General features: G+C 47.0%; 1 protein-coding gene across 1 annotated transcript in view; it reads left to right on the top strand.

The window, feature by feature from the left end:
• The window catches only part of GSDME (gasdermin E), a 249,894-nt gene that overhangs the window by 200,773 nt on the left and 30,987 nt on the right, over positions 1–18,134 (top strand). The gene's annotated exons all lie outside the window — the stretch shown is intronic.

Raw genomic sequence — 18,134 nt, 5'->3', positions numbered from 1 at the left:
ATCTTTTGTGTGAGGTTTGGGGACCAAGACCACTGGGCTAGCCCAGGGACTGTCAGAGTGCTCAATCACTCCCAACTCCAGCATATTGTGGACTTCCACTTTGATGCTTTCCTTAACTTGGTCAGACTGTCTGAAGATTTTGATTTTCACAGGCATGCTGTCTCCTGTGTCCACATCATGGGTATCATGGGTACACAGGTGTGTCAGACCAGGGGTTAGGGAAACGAGCTCAGCAAACTGCTGGAGGACTTGCCTGCAGTCAGCTTGCTGTTGGCCAGAGAGGGTGTCTGAATAGATCACTCCATCTACTGTGCCATCTTTAGGGTCAGTAGAGATGAGATCAGGGAGAGGTTCACTCTCTGCTTCCTAGTCCTCATCTGTAACCATTAACATGTTTACATCTGCCCTGTCATGGAAGAGTTTTAGGCGGTTAACATGAATCACCCTCTTGGGGGTCCTGCTAGTGCCTAGGTCCACCAGGTAGGTGACCTGACTCTTTTTCTCTAGCACTGAGTAAGGGCCACTCCATTTGTCCTGAAGTGCTCTGGGAGCCACGGGCTCCAGAACCCAGAATTTCTGTCCTGGCTGAAACTCAACCATAGCAGCCTTTTGATCAGACCACATCTTCTGGAGTTGTTGGCTGGCCTCAAGGTTTTTACTTGCCTTTTCCATGTACTCTGCCATCCTGGAACGTAGGCCTAGTACATAGTCCACTATATCTTGCTTAGGCTCATGGAGAGGTCTCTCCCAGCCTTCTTTCACAAGGGCTAGTGGTCCCCTAACAGGATGGCCAAACAGAAGTTCAAAGGGGGAAAACCCTACTCCCTTCTGAGGCACCTCTCTGTAGGCGAAAAGCAGGCATGGCAAGAGGACATCCCATCTCCTTTTGAGTTTTTCAGGGAGCCCCATGATCACGCCCTTCAATGTCTTGTTAAATCTCTCAACAAGACCATTGGTTTGTGGGTGGTATGGTGTGGTGAATTTGTAAGTCTCCCCGCACTCATTCCACATATGTTTCAGGTAAGCTGACATGAAGTTGGTACCTCTGTCAGAAACCACCTCCTTAGGAAATCCCACTCTGGTAAAAATACCAATGGGTGCTTTGGCTACTGCAGGGGCAGTAGTGGACCTAAGGGGAATTGCTTCAGGGTACCTAGTAGCATGATCCACTACTACTAGGATATATTGATTCCCTGATGCTGTGGGAGGTTCAAGTGGGCCCACTATATCCACTCCCACTCTTTCAAAGGGGACCCCCACCACTGGAAGTGGAATGAGGGGGGCCTTTGGGTGGCCACCTGTCTTACCACTGGCTTGACAGGTGGCACAGGAGGCACAGACCTCCTTTACCTTCTGGGACATATTGGGCCAATAGAAATGGTTGACCAGCCTCTCCCATGTCTTGGTTTGTCCCAAATGCCCACAAAGGGGAATGTCATGGGCTAAGGTTAGAATGAACTCCCTAAACTCCTGAGGCACTACCACTCTCCTAGTGGCACCAGGTTTGGGTTCTCTTGCCTCAGTGTAAAGGAGTCCATCTTCCCAATAGACCCTGTGTGTTCCACTGACCATTCCCTTTTCTTGTTCAGCAGTTTGCTGCCTTAGGCCTTCAAGAGAGGGACAAGTTTCTTGCACCTTGCACATCTGTTCCCTTGAGGGTCCCCCTGGGCCCAAGAGCTCAGCCTGGTAAGGTGCTAACTCCATAGGCTCAGTTCCTCCAGGGGATAGAACTTCTTCCTGAAAAGAGAGGTTCTGTTTCTTTTTCTGTGCTGAAACTGGTTCCCCAGTCTTCTTTCCTTTTCTCTTGGAGGGTTGGGCCATTATTCCAGACTCCAACACCTCTTTTTCACCCTGAGCTCTGCACTGTGCCCTAGTCTTGACACACACTAGTTCAGGGATACCCAGCATGGCTGCATGGATATTGAGTTCTACCTCAGCCCATGCTGAGGACTCCAGATCATTTCCAAGCAGACATTCAACTGGTATAGCAGAAGAGACTACCACCTGTTTCAGGCCAGTGACCCCTCCCCGTTCTAAAGTTACCATAGCCATGGGATGTACTTTAATCTGATTGTCAGCATTGGTGACTGGATACGTTTGTCCAGTCAGGTATTGTCCTGGGGAAACCAGTTTGTCTGTCACCATAGTGACACTGACACCTGTTTCCCTCAGGGCCTCTACTCTAGTCCCATTAATAAAGGGTTGCTGCTTGTATTTTTGCATGTTAGGCGGCCAGGCAGCTAGTGTGGCTAAGTCCACCCCACCCTCAGAGACTAATGTAGCTTCAGTGTGGACCCTGATTTGCTCTGGGCACACTGTTGATCCCACCTGGAGACTGGCTATTCCAGTGCTAACTGGAGTAGTAGTTGAAGTGGAACCTTTCTTGGGACAGGCCTTGTCTCCAGTTTGGTGTCCATGCTGACTACAGCTGCGACACCAGGCCTTTTTGGGATCAAAGTTTTTACCCTTGTACCCAAATGAGGATTGTGAAGAGGCTTTGGACCCACCCTCCTGTGCAGGTTTTTGGGGCCCTGTAGAAGACTCTTTACTTTTTCCCTTGGATGTCTCAACACTCTTCCCCTGGGGAGGCTTTTTACCCCTTTCTTTTGGTCACCCCCTGTGGAAGTCTTGGTCACCCTTGTCTTGACCCAGTGGTCTGCCTTCTTTCCCAATTCTTGGGGAGAAATTGGACCTAGGTCTACCAGATGCTGATGCAGTTTATCATTGAAACAATTACTTAAAAGGTGTTCCTTCATAAACAAATTATACAGCCCTTCATAATCATTTACACCACTGCCATTAATCCAACCATCTAGTGTTTTGACTGAGAAGTCAACAAAATCAACCTTGGTCTGGCTCGAGGATTTTTGAGCCCCCCTGAACCTAATCCTGTACTCTTCAGTTGAGAATCCGAAGCCCTCAATCATGGTAGCCTTCATGAGGTCATAGGATTCTGTATCTTTTCCAGAGAGTGCGAGGAGTCTTTCCCTACACTTTCCAGTGAACATTTCCCAAAGGAGAGCACCCCAGTGAGATCTGTTTACTTTTCTGTTTGCACAAGCCCTCTCAAAAGCTGTGAACCATTTGGTGATGTCATCACCATCTTCATATTTTGTTACAATCCCTTTGGGGATTTTTAGCATGTCAGTATTCTCTCTGAACCTATTTAAGTTGCTGCCATCATTGATGGGAGCTAAACCCATCTCTTGTCTTTCCCTCTCTATGGCTAGAAGCTGTCTTTCCTAAGCCAGTCTTTTTGCCATCCTGGCTAGCAGGAGGTCATCTTCATTGAGGCTGCCCTCAATCCTTCCAGAGTTGCTGGACTCCCCTGTGTGAGACCCAGCATCCCTGACTATCACTTGTTGAGTCAGGGTTTGAGGGACCCTGGCCTCCCTAACTAGGACAGGAGGGAGGGAAATATCCCCCAGGTCACTAGTTTCCCCCTCTGTAAGGTTATCTTCAGAGGGGTGGTCTCTTGCAAACTTTGCCAAAAGCTCCTGGAGCTGTACTTTGGCAGGGTTTGATCCTGTTTTTATATTTTTTTTATCTTACAGAGAGTCCTTAACTCTGACATCCTTAGATGCAGGTAAGGGGTGAGGTGGAGTTCCACCACCATCTCTTCTGTGCTAGACATTATTTTTCTAAAAGTTGGGATACTTTTTAAGAATCTAAAACTATCTCTAGAACTTAATCCAAACTTTTACAAAACTTTTAAACTCTAAAAGAAATGCTAACAGGGACTTACACACGGCCCTAGCAGGACTTTTAAAAATTTAGAAAAATAGCTCAAATTGCAAAAATCAGTTTCTAATGACAAGTTTTGGAATTTAGTCGTGTGATCAGGTATTGGCTGAGTAGTCCAGCAAATGCAAAGTCTTAGACCCCACCGCTGATCCACCAATGTAGGAAGTTGGCTCTGTATATATTATTTAAATGTAAGAAATAGTGTGCACAGAGTCCAAGGGTTCCCCTTAGAGTTAAGATATCAGTAAAAATAGATAATTCTAATGCTATATTTTGTGGTAGTGTGGACAAGCAGTAGGCTTATCACAGGGTAGTGTTAACCATTTGTTGTACACACATAGGCAATAAATGAGAACACACACTCAAAGACTTACTCCAGGCCAATAGGTTTTTATATTGAAAATTAGCTTTTCTTAGTTTATTTTAAGAACCACAGGCTCAAGGTTTACAGTTAATTCTTTAAATGTAAGGTACTTAACTTAGATACTTTAGGAACTTTGAATGAAAGCAATATCACACACAGTCTTTGTAAAAATGGCAATAAGCTATTTTCAAAGTGGACACTGTGCAAAAATCAACAGTTCCTGGGGGAGGTAAGTAAAGGTTAGATTAGGAGGTAAGTAAAACACTTACAAGTCTCAGTCCTGGGGCATAGGCAGCCCTCCGTTGGGGGTTCAAGGCAACCCCAAAGTTACCACACCAGCAGCTCAGGGCCGGTCAGGTGCAGAGGTCAAAGAGATGCCCAAAACACATAGGCGCCTATGGAGAACAGGGATGCTCCGGTTCCAGTCTGCCAGCAGGTAAGTACCTGTGTCCTCGGGGGCAGACCAGGGGGGGATTGTAGAGCACTGGGGGGGACACAAGTAGGCACACAAAACACACCTTCAGCGGCACAGGGGCAGTGTGCAAAGCATGCGTCTGGTTTCATGTAGGAAACAATGGAGGGACCCGGGGGTCACTTTAGCGCTGCAGGCAGGCACGGGGGCTTCTCGGGATAGCCCCCACCTGGTCTAGGCAGAGGGTCACCTGGGGGTCACTCCTGCGTTGTAGTTCGGTTCCTTTAGGTCCTGGGTGCTGCGGGTGCAGTGTTGGTTCCATGCGTCGGGTCCCTTGTTACAGGCAGTCGCGGTCAGGGGGAGCCTCTGGATTCTCTCTGCAGGCATCGCTGTGGTGGCTCAGGGGGGTCTTCTCTGGTTACTCATGGGCTCGCAGTCGCCGGGGAGTCCTCCCTGAGGTGTTGGTTTTCCGCAGGTCAAGCCGGGGGCATCGGGTGCAGAGTGTAGAGTCTCACACTTCCGGCGGGAAACGTGAAGTCCTTGGAAGTTGCTTCTTTGTTGCAAAGAAGTAGCTGGTTTTGAACAGGGCCGCTGTTCACTGGAGTTTCTTGGTCCTGTAGTCCAGGGCAGTCCTCTAAGGCTTCAGAGGTCGCTGGTCCCTGTCGGATGCGTCGCTGGAGCAGGTTTTCGAAGCTGGAGACAGGCCGGTAGGGCTGGGGCCAAAGCAGTTTTCGTCTTCCTCCTTCTCTGCAGGCTTGTAGGTCAGCAGTCCTTCTTCTTTCTTCAGGTTGCAGGAATCTGATTTCCTGGGATCTGGGGAGCCCCTAAATACTGAATTTAGGGGTGTGTTTAGGCCTGGGAGGGCAGTAGCCAATGGCTACTGTCCTTGGGGGTGGCTACACCCTCTTTGTGCCTCCTCCCTGTGGGGAGGGGGGCACATCCCTAATCCTATTGGGGAAATCCTCCAAACTCAAGATGGAGGATTTCTCAAGGCAGGGGTCACCTCAGCTCAGGACACCTTAGGGGCTGTCCTGACTGCTGGGTGACTCCTCCTTGTTTTTCTCATTATCTCCTCCAGCCTTGCCGCCAAAAGTGGGGGCAGTGGCCGGAGGGGCGGGCATCTCCACTAGCTGGGATGCCCTGGGGTGCTGTAACAAAAGTGGTGAGCCTTTGAGGCTCACCACCAGGTGTTAGAGTTCCTGCAGGGGGAGGTGAGAAGCACCTCCACCCAGTACAGGCTTTGTAACTGGCCACAGAGTGACAAAGGCACTCTCTCCTTGTGGCCAGCAACATGTCTGGTGTGTGGCAGGCTGGCAGAAACTGGTCAGCCTACACTAGATGTCGGGTAGGTATTCAGGGGGCATGTCTAAGATGCCCTCTGGGTGTATGTTACAATAAAGTGCACACTGGCATCAGTGTGCAGTTATTGTGCTGAGAAGTTTGAGACCAAACGTCCCAGTTTTCAGTGTAGGCATTATGGAACTGTGGAGTTCGTGTTTGACAAACTCCCAGACCATTTACTCTTATGGCTACCCTGCACTTACAATGTCTAAGGTTTTGTTTAGACACTGTAGGGGCATAGTGCTCATGCACATATGCCCTCACCTGTGGTATAGTGCACCCTGCCTTAGGGCTGTAAGGCCTGCTAGAGGGGTGACTTACCTATGCCACAGGCAGTGTGAGGTTGGCATGGCACTCTGAGGTGAGTGCCATGTCGACTTAGTCATTTTCTCCCCACCAGCACACAAAAGCTGTGAGGCAGTGTGCATGTGCTGAGTGAGGGGCCCCCAGGGTGGCATAAGACATGCTGCAGCCCTTTGAGACCCTCCCTGGCATCAGGTCCCTTGGTACCAGGGCTACCAGTTACAAGGGACTTACCTGAGTGCCAGGGTTGTGCCAATTGTGGAGACAAAGGTACAGTTTAGGGAAAGAACACTGGTGCTGGGGCCTGGTTAGCAGGGTCCCAGCACACTTTCAAATCAGAACTTAGCATCAGCAAAGGCAAAAAGTTAGGGGGTAACCATGTCAAGGAGGCATTTCCTTACAGACCATAATTACAACAGTTGCATCAATGATTGGTTGGGGAGCTCACCTAAACAATCACAACATTCAAGGGCAATGGGATGCCAAACACAAACAGCTACATATAAATCACTTGGAGTTGTTGGCTGTCTTACTAGCACTCAAAGCTTTTCAACCTCTTCTCACACAGAAGAATGTCCTTATCAAAACAGACAACATGATAACCATTTATTACCTAAACAAACAGGGAGGGACACATTTATCCCAACTCTCTCATCTAGCCCAGAAAATTGGGAAATGGGCAATCCACAACCATATTCACCGGTTAGCACAATACATTCCAGCGATAGACAATCAATTAGCGGATATCCTCAGCAGAAATCACCAACAAACACACAAATGGGAGATTCATCCTCAAGTACTTCAAAAATACTTTCAACAATGGGGAACGCCAAACATAGATTTGTTCGCCACAAGCGAAAACACAAAGGGGGTCATTACGACCTCAGCGGTCTTTTCGCAACACCGCCGAGGTACCGCCGTGCTGAAGACCGCCAGTGGTGGCGGTCTTCCGCTCGGTGTAATATGACCGTTGGCAGCCCGCCGTCCTTGTTCCAACGGAGAACCGCCAACAGCCATACTGGCGGGAGGCGGGGAAGTGGAGGTTGCTCCACCGCCACGCCAACAGAACACCGCCCAGCGAATCACGTCCTGTGCTTCACCGTGGCGGTGTTCTGTTGGCGGTGTGGTGTTGGTGGAGCTGCCCCCATGGCTCCTGTCCCCTCCCGGAGGATCGGCGGACCAGGTAAGTCAATCGTCCGTGAGGGGAAGGGGGTGGGGGGTGTTGTGTGGGTGCAAGGGGGTGTGCGTGTGTGTATGTAGAGGGGGTGTGTGAGTGCGTGTATGTCTGTGGGTATGTCTGTATGGATGTGTGCGTGTATGTTTGAATGTGGGTGTGCGTGTATGACTGTGTGTGTGGATGTAGGCATGTATGTCGGCGTGTGTGCGTGTAAGTATGTAAGTATGTTGGTGGTGCCTGCGTGCGTGTCGTGTGGGTATGGGTGAAGTGATGTTGGGGTGGGGAGGGGGACCCTGCCACCTTTGGGGGGTGGCAGGGGTAATGGGGGGGGTAGGTGAGGGAGTCGGGTGGGGGGTGGCTGAGACCCCTATCAGTGCCAGGGAAGGAATTCCCTGGCACTGATAGTGCTTACCGCCATGGTTTTCATGGCGGTTCAGACCGCTGGAAAACCGCAGCGGTAAGCCGGGTCAAAATACCGCCGACGGTATAGTGACGGACGCCGGACTGGAGACCCAGGTCTCCAGCCCGGCGGGCGGAACGGAGAAGCGGCGGATGACCATGGCGGTAACCGCCATGGTCATAATACAAAAAAAAAAGACCGCCAGCCTGTTGGCGGTCTTACCGCCGCTTCTCCGCCTTCCGCCGGGGTCATAATGACCCCCAAAATGCCAAAAATTCACATCCAGACACCCACATCCCCTATCTAAGGGCAATGCTCTATGGATCAATTGGTTAGGGATATTTGCTTACGCTTTTCCCCCTCTCCCACTCCTTCCGTTTCTAGACAACAAGTTGCGTCAGACTTCACTCAACATGATACTCATAGGACCAACATGAGCACGTCAACTGTGGTACACAACATTATTAGACCTGTCAGTAGTACCACACTCCAAACTCCCAGCCAGACCAGATCTGTTGACACAAAACACAGGCCAAATCAGGCATCCAAATCCCAACACACTCAATCTAGCAATTTGGCTCCTTAGGTCATAGAGTTTGGATATTTACAACTCCCATAAGAATGTATGGAAGTTATTAAACAAGCAAGAAAACCTACTACTAGACAGTGCTATGCAAACAATTTGTATATTACTGCCAATCTAAACATATTGACCCTCTTACAGCATCAATACAAGACATTGTATGCTATTTACTTCACTTACAAAAATCAAATTTATCATTCTCCTCAATAAAAAATGATCTTACTGCAATTTCAGCATATATACAAAATATACAGCACAGCTCCTTATTTAGAGTTCCTGTCATTAAAGCTTTCATGGAAGGTTTAAAACTCATCATTCCACCCAGGACACCACCATTCCCTTCTTGGAATTTAAGTATAGTGCTTACGCGACTTATGGGCCCACCATTTGAGCCCATGTTCTCCTGCCAAATGCAATTCTTAACATGGAAGGTTGCCTTCCTAGTGGCAATTACTTATTTAAGAAGAGTAAGTGAAATCCAAGCCTTTACTCTTGAAGAACCGTTCTTCCAATTACACAAGCATAAAGTTGTACTAAGAACAAATCCAAAATTTCTTCCAAAGGTTGTATCACCATTTCATATAAATCAAACAGTGGAACTGCCAGTCTTCTTCCCACAGCCAGATTCTGTGGCAGAAAGAGCTCTACATACATTAGACATTAAAAGAGCTTTAATGTACTATATAGACAGAACTAAGCCATTTAGAAAGACTAAACAACTCTTTGTAGCCTTCCAAAAAACTCATACAGGCAATCCCATATCAAAACAAGGTTTAGCAAGATGGATTGTAAGATGCATCCAAACATGCTACATTAAAGCCAAAAGACAACTCTTAGTTACTCCTAAAGCATATTCTACAAGGAAAACAAAGGTGCTACATTGGCTTTTTTAGGGAATATACCAATGGCTGAAATATGTAAAGCAGCCACTTGGTCAACACCACATACATTCACTGAACAGTACTGTGTAGACTTTTTATCATGACAACAAGCCACAGTAGGCCAAGCTGTACTCAGAACATTATTTCAAACAACTTCAACTCCTACAGGCTAACCACCGCTATTTTTATGGGAGGAAAAACTGCTTTGTAGTCTATGCACAGCATGTGTATCTGCAGCTACACATGCCACTGAACAGAAAATGTCACTTACCCAGTGAGCATCTGTTTGTGGCATGTTCCGCTGCAGATTCACATGCACCCTCCCACCTCCCCGGGAGCCTGCAGTCGTTTAAGTTACAAACATTTGTACATATGTATATATATATATTTGCATTAGCATGGACATCTCTTATCTTTTACCTATATACTCTATCACTCCTTCCTTACCCTCTGCGGGAAAACAATCTAACATTGGAGTCGATGCCCATGCGCAATGAAACCGAAGAGGAGGAGTCACTCGATCTTGTGACTCGAAAACACTTCTTTGAAGAAAAACAACTTGTAACACTCCGAGCCCAACACTAGATAGCAGAACATGCCACGAACAGATGTACACTGGGTAAGTGACATTTTCCATTTCACTCTTCTCCCTAAAGAGATGTTCATTTTTATGTATTTCACATACATATCCAAACAATTAACTTTTGAATATGAGAGACAGTAAATGAAAGTGAGTCACAGTGAAACAGTGTGAGCATGCACGGCAGTGAGTGAGACAGTGTGTAAGTATATGAGAGCGTATGTACATGTGTATGCCTTATGCTTGTGGGACTGCTGATGGCCCAGGCATACTGTCGATAATTCTTGCCTTTGGAGGCACCCATGACAACATTCTGCTACTGGCTTATTTCAGGTAATTCTTACCATAATGGTAGGGCCACCTATGGCAAAACATAGGCCCTGACAGACTAGAGTTAAATATTGCTATATGGGGAACCTATGCTAAAATGGTGGTGCTGCCATATTGGAAGTAATCATTGGCATAATGGAGGTCAACAATGTCATACTGGGATGGGTGAGCTGTTTGGGGCAGCAGGCAACCATGACAGAATTCTGGCCCTGATATACTAAAGGGAAGTTCTGACATGGTCACCCCTCGTATGTGGACATCAATGGCAAAACACTGCCACTTGCATATTGTAGGTCATTCTTGACGTAAGGGGGCACACATGGCAAAATGTTGGCCGTGGCACACTGGAAATAATTATTGGAGCACACTCATAACACATTACGAAAAAAATGGGGTCACCTCAGGAGCGTTGGCTTCATTGGCACATAATGAAAGTACTTGAATATTTACTGATTGCCCTTTCCAAGCCTTTGGCGTTTTAGCAACTTTATGTGACAATTGCACTTCAAAGCACTATTTGACACTATTTGTTTCAAACATTTCTGGTTCAGGGAAGAGGAGTCCCACCCAAACCCTCCTAGAACAAGACAGGCTTGCTCACTGGAATTTGCAGCAAGTGTTACTCCCCATCACTTTCAAAGATCACCAGCTACCACTTGCTGTTCCCATGTTGCCCCTTTCCTTTTAGTTTTCCCATTCCTATCAGGCTCCCCCTCACTCCTCCTACTATCCTCTTTGTATCTTACTTTGAACATGGCACTCAATACTTAACAAACTCATATGTGACAATGTTTTTATCTACTGTGTCTCCTCTTTGCTTATGTGTTAATGAAAAAAGTTCTTTATTTGCTTTACAGTAAATATGTGATTCACTTTTGTGTTTCAGTTGTATACTGTACAGTGCTCTGAAACCTGATCAAGTGGAGTTTGCACTACATAAGGTGATACATAAATCAATCAGTAAATTAAAGTGACTTCTGGTATTCTTTGCCCAGCAGTTATTCTAGGTCCTCAATTGACAAACACTTAAGGAGAAGTGTTTACCATCCATTTGAAAAAAAGGACCAACTCTGGTAATCATGTTTTGAGCTAACAATCATGAGGTTGAGTAGCCTGAGCAGTCTGGATTGCTGGTCATCAGACATGAACCCTCATGCACTGCTGAGACGTCACGTGGCCTTGTACCAGGTTCTGTGCTGGAAAGGAAAGGTAACAGCTCTAGTGCTAGCTAGCTTCTCACTTAAGGCCACCTCCGCTTCTGGATCTTGCCACCTGTTCTGGCAGTGTTGTGAACGATGTTCTTAAATTCCACCTTGAGTGCACTGAACAGCACATACACCAGATTTTAGAAGTTTTATAAATTGTGGTATTTCCAAAGTAAAAGGCAACATAGGGAAATGCTTTTGAGGATCAAAGATTGTGATAAACTTCCTTTTCGAGGCATGTGTGGCTGTAAATACACATGCTTTGCATACTTCCGCCATCTAGTGTTGGGTACGGATGTGTGCAAGTTGGAGTCACGAGGTATATTGACTCCTCCTCTTGATGATAATACACATGGGCATCAACTCCATTGTTAGATTGTTTTCTTTCCGCCGTCGGGTTCGGACAAGTTATCCAGTGCTCTGGTTTGAGATTGTTTTCGGGCTCCTTTCAGATCTTTGTCCACTACCACACTTGTCATATTGTTTTCTATTGCATTCTATAGTTGTGGTTTGAAACAAATTCGAAAACTATCATCCGTCGATTTAATGCCCTCGTTTCGGGGCCTTCGGGCCTTGCCTGTTTGAGCCTACACTTCACCTTGTCAGCTTCAATCAACATTGCGCTGCTAATGGAACAGACTCTATTTCGATTCTGTCCCAGCTGCAACGCAACGTACCCATTGACCGACCTCCACCAGGTTTGCAACCTCTGCCTGTCTCCTGACCATAAGGAGGAGGAGTGTGAGGACTGTCGGTCTTTTTGATCGAAAAATACTTTGTGATACCATTGGGCATGTCACAGAGAGATGCAGCACAAAGAAGTGAGCGCAACACCGAACATTTTCGGCCACAAAGATGTAGAGGAAGAACTGCACAAGACCTTGGCAGCTGAGGAAGAGGCCTTTTCAATCCAGGACTCCGGATCCGACTCTGACTCCGAGATCAGACTACAGATGCAGGACCTACCTCGGGGACAGCAGACCGTGATGATCCATGCCCCTGTCCAATCACCTAAGAAACAGTTGGTTCCAACTGAAACCACAGTTCATGTTCACAACTGCCGACAGGCCATGGTAGTCCCCGACCATTTGCTAAGGGTGCCCCTCCCTCGGGCTCGGCACAAAAATGGAAGCCAAAAGTGACTTCTTCCACACCGAGCCAACCAGCCTCAGATTCGAGCTGACCATCCGCCTCATCGACAGAGCTCCCCACTCCGGCCTCGATTGCTTGGGCACCGTGCACTTCGATGCCGAAACCAAAATGTCTTTCGGCACTGAAACCCTCAACACCAGCACTAAAAATGGCTCCAGAACTGATCCTCCAAACCTTGCAGGAGAGACTCAATCCAAAGCAGAGGAAATTGCATATACAGCCCCTCACTGGTCAAATTTTGGCTACAGCTGTACAGCCGGCGCACTAACCATAGTAACACCATCTATCCCTCCCCCGATGATGCAACATCTTTCCAAGAATGAATTGCTTGTGCAGCAGCTTATCACCAGGTCCCTTTACACAAGGACCCCATTGAAGGTGATTTTCTCTTCAAAACTCTTTCCAGCACCAGCAGTGTATGTCAGTACTTTCCTATGTTGAAGGGAATGCTCTGACATTCGGATGACATTTTTAAGAACCCACATCATAACACCTAGGGTTGATAAAAAATGTAATGTGGCACCATCGGGATCAGTTTATATCCGGGGCCAACTCCCTCCAGACTTACTGGTGGTATCTAACGGCCATAAGATGGCCAATTCCCAGACCTTAACCCAAGAAGGAGTCAAAATGTAATGATTCATCTGGCAAAAGGGTAACAACACAAGCCGCCAATCGTTGGCAGATTGCCAACACCCAAGGACTGTTGCCATGATATGACAGGACTCATTGCGATGAAATGGTGGCACTCCTGCAACACCTCCCTGACAAATATAAAAAGAGGGGTCAAGAAGTTGTCCAAGAGGGCAAATTAATAACTAACAACTCCATCGGGTGTGCCCTTGATTCAGCTGACACAGCCATCAGGGGCATCAATACTAGTGTACTGCTGCATAGACACACTTGGCTACGCATATCTGGCTTCAAGCCAGAAGTGCAGCAAACACTGTTCAAAGTCCCATTTGACAAGCAACATCTATTTGGTCCCCAGGTGGACCAAGCATTGGAAAATATGAAAAGGGACACTGAAGTAGCAAAGGCTGTGGGGGCGCTCCAAACCAGCTCCTTTTGGCGTCCCGTTTACAAACAAGCTGCCAAAGCTACATCCTCAGGTGCCTGAACCTCCTCATACAGGCAACATCAAACCTCCCCTTCAAGGGGATATTTCAGAGGCCCATACAGGGGGAACAGTTGCAAAGGTCGCGGAAAGGGTGCCTCTGCTCGCACCGCACCCTCCACCTCCAAACAGTGACTCTCTTATTACCCCCCGACTATCTAACACCTGTCGGGGACACCTACATTTCTTCCCCACCTGGGTAAACATACCATCAGATCAGTGGATGTTGACATTATCCAGCATGGTTATGGTCTGGAGGTCATCACCACACCTCCAAACATCCTACCTCACAGATACAAACTCTCTGTGTAACATCAAAACCTGCTCAAACAGGAAGTGCAGATTCTGTTGCTCAAAGTAGCCATAGAGCCTGTCCCTCTTCAACAACAAGCCTAGGGAGCATACTCCCTATGCTTTCTAATCCCCCAAAAAGATAGATCACTAAGGCCCATATTGAACCTCAGACCCTTAAATTATTACATCCTATCAGAACACTCCCACATGGTTACTTTTCAAGATGTGATCCAACTGCTCCAAAAGGGCAACTTTATGTCATCAATAAACTTAAAGGATACTTACTTTCACATCCCAATCCATCCAGCTCACTACAAATACCTCAGGTTTATTATAGTAGGAAAGCATTACCAGTTAAAGGTACTCCCATTCGGAGTCCCTACCGCACCAAAGGTGTTCACCAAATGCCTGGCAATGGTTGCAGCACATCTGTGCAGGGAGAACATTCATGCCTTCCGATATCTGGACAACTGGCTCATCGAAGCCAGTACACTCCTGTTGTGTCAACAACACACTCAGACCACTCTACATCTTCTCCATCAACTAGGGATTACCATTAACATACAGAAGTCACGCTTTCAACTTTCACAGATTAAGCCCTATTTCGGTCTATTCTCAATGCACAATTGGGACTAGCCTAGCCAAATGTCACCAGGATTCAGAACATCCAAGCAGTACTACAACAGTTTCACCTGACCAACACAACAGTCAAAACAGTTATGCTACTCTTAGGCATGGTGGCATCTTTCATTGCAATAGTACCACATGCATGACTAATTTTGGGCCTACTGCAGAAATGCCTGGCACACCAGTAGTCTCAGTCTCAGGGTCAGCTGCAAGATCTAGTGTTGGTAGACAGCCACACACATCACTCTCTGCTGTGGTGGAACTCACAAAATCTGTCAAAGGGGCAGCCATTTCTCAACCCTGTTCCCTAGGTCATTCTCACTTCGGACGTGTCCCTCACAGGATGGGGTGTTCACCTACAGGATCCCAGGGTCTCTGGGACATCAAACACCAGAGTCTCCACATCAATTACCTGAGCTTCAAGCTGTTCACCTAGCATTGAAGGCTTGCTGTACTCACCTGATAGGCAAGGTTGTCCTGGTCCAGATGGACAACATGACAACCATGTTTTATCTACTAAAACAGAGAAGGGGCACTATTTACAGTTACCATGCCTATTTCAGATGATTTGGCATTAGGCAATACATCACAACATCCACCTGTTAGCAGAACACCTCCCAGGGACGGACAATGGCTACCGACCTCCACAGCAGGATGCAGTAACAAGTCCATGAGTGGGAACTCCAACCCTGAGTCCTCCTCCCATACTTCCACAAGTGGGGGTTTCCACAAATAGACCTGTTTGCAACCGCACAAAATGAAAAATGCCCAAACTTCACCTCCAGGTTCCCATACCTACTATCCAAGGGTAATGCTGCATACATGAACTGGTTAGGGATATTTGCCTACACTTTTTCACCTCTCCCTCTTCTGTTTGTGGTTCAGAAGCTCAGGTAAACATCTCTCGCCCTTACTCTTGTAACTCCCACTTGGACTCGTCAACCATGGTTCACCATACTACTCAAGTTCTCCATTGTTCCCCATGAGAAGCTTACCCTCAACCCTGACCTTCCCACTCAGTACCATGGAGAAATCAGACACCCAAATCCAAAGGAACTCAACCTTGCGATTTGGTTTCTGAGGTCATAGAATTTGGTTACCTTAATCTGTCTAAATGAATGACCATTCACAAAGAAGCTCGAAGACCCACAACAAGAGCATATGCAGCCCCGTAGAAGAGATTTGTCTTCTACTTCCGCAGTAAACACATTGATCCATTTAATGCAACTGTGCAAAATGTTGTTTGCTACCTTCTCCATTTGCAGACCTCTGGTCTAGCTTACACTGCAATATGTTTACACTTTGCTGCAGTGGTTGCCTATCTACAGAACAGGCAACACTTATCTGTGTTCGGGGTACCAGTTAATAAGGCATCCATGGAGGGCCCTAAAAGAGTAATTCCACCCAGAGTTCCATCTGCACCTGCATGGAATCTCAGTTTTGCACTCACCAGACTTATGGGTCCACCTTTCGAACCATTGCACAACTGCCCCCTCCAATTTCTCCCTTGGAGGGTCACGTTTTTGGTCGTCATCACTTCACCCATGTGTGTCAGTAAGCTCCAGGCACAGGGTTGGGTGGCTATAGGGGCGCTGGGTTGGGTGGTTATAGGGTTGGCACCCTCGCCATGCACTCCTAATTATCCTACATATTACAACACTCTTTGATAACACTGATGATGAAACATACTATTCACAGTTACAGAGGTACTTGCCATAAAGTGGGGGATGCACTCATTTTCACTTGTATCTCTATTGTCATGAATGTGGTGGCTATGAGTGGTATGTATCTATAGTGCTTCAAAATGCTTGCCCATGTCCTGTGACTGCTTAGGAGATTGCATGAGCAGTTTATAGCGACAAGTGCATACAGCTGTTGATGGCTACCATCTCGTTGAAGACCATTTTTACAGCCCAAGGTAGCAGAGAGGTGACTACAGGTGCAAACCCTCACAGATCTGTGTAGAGTAAGGAATGAGCACAGCCTTTAACAGAAACATACTACCAAAAGGAGACAAGTTAGTGTAGCCAAGAGACCACCATGTCCACGTTTTTCAGATCACACACGGGGCATTCATAGGATGGCAAAACCTAAAGCACAGCTCAGGGAAGAAACCTGGTGCCCCAGAACGTGTGCCTTGATGAATGAGGCTGTGCGTAGCTGTCAGCTTTGCCAAGTGAATGCGCCAGGAAACAAACCTATCACTATGGACGAAGCTTGCACAATGCTCTAGTCCTGAGTGAGTATGGACCTTTGCCTTCAACCTGGTGGGCAGTGCTGATGGTGCATGTTAAATGCACACTCATCCTGAGAATAACATTGGGGACACAGTTTTTGTCAGGGCAAATACACAGGGGGAAAATGTAGAACTTTTTTTTAATGTTCCCCCAGCAGTACCTGCTACGAAGTGAGCAATAATAGCTGCTAGGAAAGGCTTTGGTAGCTCCGAAAGTGTCAATGTTCAGAAAGGTGCATCTGTCACCTACTGCATCTGAAGGTGAAAGAGGAGGACACGAGGCGAGCTGGTGGTGACCTGATTCTGGGATGGGGACAGGGATATAAGTACCCTAGGTAAGTGGCAAAGGGGAAGGTGCGTGCCGGGAAACATGAAAACATTGCTCCCGCAAGCCGGGAGCTGTCATTTAAAGCAGCACCCTGCTTGTGGGAGCAGTGCTGGCTTCCGCAGGATGTGGTAAGCTGGCTAGGACCGACGGGGCCTTCAGACTCCCCCGCAGTCCTTTCATTCTCTCTCTCAGTCTTCCGTCCCATAATGGGATGGAAGAGAGAGAAGTTGTTATTGCAGTGGTCACTCCCTACAGTGACTTCAAAGACTCAGGCTAGCAAGATGTTTGGTACTAATGTTATATTTACATTTGGATGCAGAGCAGAACTGAGTCACTTCTGGTCTAATGGTCAAGGTCTTGTGCTGTCACTCTGTAGGCTGAAGGTTCAAATCCTAGTATCGCTTGGCAGTGTGTTTGTTTATTTACTTGTGTTTTGACTGTTAAACCTTCCTAGTGATAGAACATTCACATTTCTTTCCAATCACGTCCAGGTTGACTGTCATAATATGTCTGGAAGCATCACAGTAAGGAGTCACCAATGGCCTGAAGGTTCAGGTCACATACCCTCACACTGAAAGTTGATGCTTCTACTCAAGGTGTGTCCTTGGTCATTTTATTCTTTAATTTCTTTTACACTTCAGAAGTTGAGCTCACTCTTTTTACTTGACACTTATAGTTTAGGACACATTGAAAGGAAACATATATCATTATAATGATATAATTTTTATTAAAGTTTAGAATAACTCTGGGTGGTTAAGGGGAGTTGGCCGTCCAGCCTTGCGGCCAACCCCTGCTGTGCGTGGCACAGGGTTGGGTGGTTATAGGGGCACTGGGTTGGGTGGTTATAGGATTGGCGCCCTCGCCATGCACTCCTAATTACCCTACATATTACAACACTCTTCGATAACATCATTGATAATGTCAGTGTAACATCTGCAGTAAATTTATTGATCGGATAACTGCATGGCGGGGGCGCCAGTTATACCTTAGGGCGCAAGTTATAGTTATTTGAAATAACTCTAACTATAACTGCTGAATTTCTCTGGTTTTGTGCGAGTAC

This window comes from Pleurodeles waltl, chromosome 10 (genome assembly GCF_031143425.1).
Source record: "Pleurodeles waltl isolate 20211129_DDA chromosome 10, aPleWal1.hap1.20221129, whole genome shotgun sequence".
NCBI classification, from domain to species: Eukaryota; Metazoa; Chordata; class Amphibia; order Caudata; family Salamandridae; genus Pleurodeles; species Pleurodeles waltl.
Note: the sequence above shows the minus strand (reverse complement) of the source record. Positions and strands in the feature narration are given on the sequence as shown.